A 4,984-nucleotide genomic window follows, 5' to 3' on the forward strand; every position below is an offset into this window, starting at 1 on the left:
GCAATCCCAGAACTTTACTTAGTGGTATAGTGTACTACAACACCATCACAGCAATCCCAGAATTTTACTTATTGGTATAGTGTACTAGATGAAATTAAATTTGCTGCAGGCATATTCCTTGATCTTACTAAAGCATTTAATTCAGTTAGACATGACCTATTAATAAAGAAACTTCATGCATATATATTAAAAGATTCAGCAATACTATTGCTGGCCAGCTACCTGTCGAACCAGAAGCAGTGCACAAAGCTAACCTATCAAATTAATGACCAAGTCGTAATATCCCAGTCTTCTGTTGAAACAGTGAAACAAGGAGTCCCACAGGGGTCAATTGTTGCCCCCTTTCTCTTCTTAGTCTATGTCAATAATGTCACTCAGCCACAATACTCCAAAATAGTGAGTTATGCATATGACACATTTCTGTTGTTCCTTGGAAAAAAATACCTGTCAACTTACATCTTCTGCAACAGATAGAGTAACAAATATAATTATTTTCAAGAACAAGAACTAAATGGGAATATTAACAAATCACAGTTATTACCACTTACGACTGTTAATTCTAACCATAACTCTATAAATAATACATGTGGAATTGAAGCTATGTACTCTAATAGTTGTAAATTCTTAGGCCTATGCTCAGATGAAAACTTGCAATGATCAAATCATATTAACTATGTATGTGGGAAGATTAGTAGTGGATTATATCAACTCAGTCACACAGCAAAAAAAGTTTCAAATCCTACTGTCAAAACTGTCTACTATAGAATAATATATCCGTTCCTAAATTATGGTATTGAATTATGGAGCTGTGCTGCAGATACTCACCTCACTAGATTAATGTTGCTGCAGAAGAAGGCAATTAGAATAATACATAGCTTAGTCATCCTGATTCTTGTTGAAAGGTTTTTGTGCAACATAAGTACCTTACAGTACGTTCCTTGTATTTATACAAGGTAATTTTATTTTTTGTACATCATCAAAAACTTTCTAGAAAATGCAATGATACACATAGCCACAATACTAGAAGACTACTTTAGGCAAGGAATCAGCCTAAAAATAAAAGACCACAGCTCATATATCAGCGCTCAAATCTGGTTTAATAAATTGGCAAAAGATTTATATGCACACAATAGAAATATCTTCAAGAAGAAACTTAAATTATTCCTAACAAATAAATTTTTACATTTACTTTCTGATTTTTCTGTTGAAAGCATGTGATCTTCAGTTTTTATTGGAATTCAGAAATATTTTATTTGTATACCTACTTTTGTGATTTCACATTCTGTTTTATGTGCTTGTTTTGCAGTTTTGTTAATTCATATATCAACTATCTGATATGTTTATATTTTAAAAGAAATTCTGAAAATAATGTAAAACAACACTGACGCTTGCAGGAGTCATCATCTTCGTTGGCTCTATGGAAAGAAATCAGTAAATAAATAAATGGATGTGAGAAATACAATATGAAGACAATATTCTGTTTGCAAATTTCAGAAGGGGTTCAAAGCGAGATTTCAGATTTTCTGCTTCAAAAACTGCAGTAATAAGACTGGCAATAACATTTTGTTAGCCAGTAACCGGCAACTTTTGTACCAGTTTAAAATATTGATATTTGCATCTCAAAACAAAGCTTTCAGTGATTCTTCCCAACACTGAGAAATACTCAAGGAAGATTCTTAGTTGTCATGAAAAGGTTAATTAACTTTCAGTACATCATTTGAATTTTGTTTTATAAAAACATTTTTTCACACAACTTTAAGCTTGAAAGATTGTAACATGTAGATTAACAACCTTAGACTTGACAAATCTGGGAAATTCTAAGACATCAGAATCCACTAGAACGGAGGTTGCATTTTCGAATTTTGAATTTTTTGCATCATGAATGTATTTGATTTCTATTCCTAGTAATTTGTTGAGGAACTACACATACCACATGCCTGGGTTTGCATATGCAATTCAAGAGGTACTGTGGCTGCACTCCTTTTCAAGATATACTTTGGCTGAAGTAACTGTGTGAGGCTATATTGGATTTTGTCAAGCTCGTATTTGGCTTGTTTTATGTTATAACCGTATTATAACTAATGTCCTATGAATAAATGCTGTTCCAAACCAGCACTGCATTGAGAAACTCTGAAAAAGATGCAACTTATTGGTACTGAAAATCAAATAATGAGGTATTAGCGCTTCAGTGTCTCAGAATATATGACACAAGATAAAGTAACAGACCTCAGCTGGTCACTGTAGTGATGTGGAGAACGTTATCAGCGATGGACAAGAACAGCGCCTAGCAAATGAGATTGTTTTGGTTCGAGTCTTTCCATTTGAAAAAAAAAAAAATATTATTGACGTTCACGTTTATGAGGTCTTCATTGTCAGTAATTTACAAGTTAAACATGAAATATGAAAATGTGAGGGAATATTCAAAACATGTCGATTATCTTGCAGAAACAAACTAACACTCATCGCCAGAACAAGGCACATAAAAAAGACTGACATATGTGAGAAAGAATTAAAAGTTGACTTTAGTCTTACTGCCAGCTGCCTATAAAGCATAAAAAAATTTACAGGCTAGTTATTTTAGGATACTTCTTTTCCAAACAAGAACGTCCTCCAATTAAGCACTTATGCAGATGAAATACATTCTGGTACTTACAAGAGCAAAGGAAGAAGTTTACTTTCCTGGCAGTGAATATTACTTTTTCGCGCAAATTAGAAAATACTTCACACATCCAGTACATTTATATAACAGTGAGAGACCTGCTTCTTAAGCATTTTCTGCAATACATGCCAATACATAAAGAACTAGTATGTAGTTGATAGGGTCTCATTTGCAAAGAAACAAATGCAGCTATAGCTGTAATTTTTCACACAAATTAGAATATTCTTCACACGACCAGTACAATTATTTAGCCTTGGGGAATTAGAAAACGCAGTTAACATGCCATTGGTGGCCAACGTTCGTACTACGCTCCTTCCCTACGATTCGCTATCGAGTCCAACTGCGATTTCTGCGACATGTCGCGACTGAGAGTCGCAAGTAGCAACCATGGACGTAAAAATTCTGCCTCCATGGTAGCAACTAAAAAGAGCAGTTAATAGTGCCATCTGTTGGTCAAAGTTCATACTAAGCTCATCTGTGCGATACGCTATCGGGTCCAACTCTTTGACCATAAATATAATAGACTGGCCCTGACGTCATTTTCGTGGCTCCAACATCTCTGGGCTAAAGTCACGTGAATGTTGGCAAAACATGGTTGTTTCGTGTTGCGCTTATGGCTGTACTCAGCGTTTTGTCGGGGGAAATGACATTACATTTCACGTGTGTTTCTGTGATAGTGCAGATGCGTTTAGTGAAACCTGCTGAAGTGACTTTTATATGTTTTTTGCACTTGAAATAGAGTATCACGTAAATTAAAGTGTTGAATGTGATGCCTGTAAAGTCAGACTTATATTACATTTTGGAAAGTATCTGTGATAATTCGGTTACAGTAGTAAGTATAACTGTTTCTCGTTTCTACTCATAGGTTCACTAAGGATGAAAACCGAAGGCAGATTTGGATGCGGCCCTGAAACGGAAAAACTTTAAGCCACCTGCTAGAGGTGGCAAAAAATGACGTAACTGATAGAAATAACCGGTTACTGAGAAGCAACGGTTACTGCGATAACCGTTCCTCTGATTCTGACAGTTATTTCAATAACTGTCTAGTGTCAACAGTGCCTCTCGCCATCTGTTGACCGAAGATCATACTGCGCATTTGGAAGGTGTTCTATAGGCCATGGGAATAACTGTGAAACTGCGCGCCATCTGTTGATAAGAACTGTGTGCTATTTCGTGGGCCTTCGTTACTTTTAGCACAAACAATTAAATAAAGTTAATGTCCGAACGGTGGCTGATGGGAGCTGCAGTACAGGCATTAACAAGTACAGTCGATCCCTTGAGCCACCGCCTTACGTGTTAATTTACCTTGGAGGGGTAGTACAAGGAGAGTTACCATAAGGAATTCGAGCGACTGTGTAAATAACTGTCAGAGATCGGTATTCTTCTTGTTCTTTGGTAGTTATTAGGCTATCACTACAGGTAACCTGGCAGTTGGTAACGGAATAACTGTGTGTCTGTGTTCCTGACACAGTGACTCCAGTCTTAGACTCTGGTGATTTTTCCAGATTTGATAGTTAATGGAGTGAACAAATATTTTCATACTTCTTCGGAAATAGCCGCTGGCCATTGTGAATGATGCCAGAAAGTATAACACAATACCTTTGAATATAATAATTATCATCCTCATCACTTGTGAGGAGATTGTCAAAATATGTGAATATATTACAGTAACTGCTAATATTTACAGAATTGACACTCTTCCAGAATAAAACACTGTTACATACTTTTAATAAATTTATCATTCACAGATTACCAGATCGTGACTGTTGCGACCAAGTACTGTCAAAACTGAAATATAGCAGAATTTTTACATAAGCTGGTCTATCAGTCTCTGTTAAGATATTCATCTAAAGAGTAGAAGGAGGGGTCAATGGAAGCGTCCAGTTCCACCTGTCTGCTTTGACGTAAGGATGTTGTGGTGTGTGAATGTCATTGTGGCACGGTGTTTATGAGTTGGTTTGTGTGTGTGTGGGGAGGAGGGGGGGCGATCTAGTATGCAGTGCAGGAATTTGCTGGTGGTAATTAATTTTTTTTCTTCTAGTTGTGACGTTTTGTGTATTTATGGAGTGTTGAATGTGTTTTAATTTATGTAGGGATGTTTGATTTGTGGATTTTTGGGGTTGTGGTTTTGGTTTTATTTTTTGCAGTTGTAGGTGTTGGTTTTTTGGCATCAGTAGTTGTGGTGGACCTGTATAGGTCACCGGAAATGACCGATTCCCATTTTCATAGTTGTAGGTGTTGATGTTTCGGTATCGTCACTTGAGGTTGAACTATGTAGGTCAAGGGAAATGTCTGATTCCAATTTTCGTACTTTTAATTGTGGGT

At 36.3% G+C, this 4,984-nt stretch overlaps 1 long non-coding RNA gene across 1 annotated transcript; it reads right to left on the bottom strand.

Moving 5' to 3' along the window:
- Positions 1-1,071: 1,071 nt before the first annotated feature.
- LOC124803025 lies at positions 1,072-3,146 on the bottom strand. Its single transcript, XR_007017180.1, has 2 exons — positions 1,931-3,146; positions 1,072-1,415 (listed from the first exon to the last, which is right to left on the bottom strand). It is a non-coding gene; the product is annotated as an uncharacterized LOC124803025 (long non-coding RNA).
- Positions 3,147-4,984: the final 1,838 nt, after the last annotated feature.

This window comes from Schistocerca piceifrons, chromosome 6, assembly GCF_021461385.2.
Source record: "Schistocerca piceifrons isolate TAMUIC-IGC-003096 chromosome 6, iqSchPice1.1, whole genome shotgun sequence".
Lineage (NCBI taxonomy): Eukaryota > Metazoa > Arthropoda > Insecta > Orthoptera > Acrididae > Schistocerca > Schistocerca piceifrons.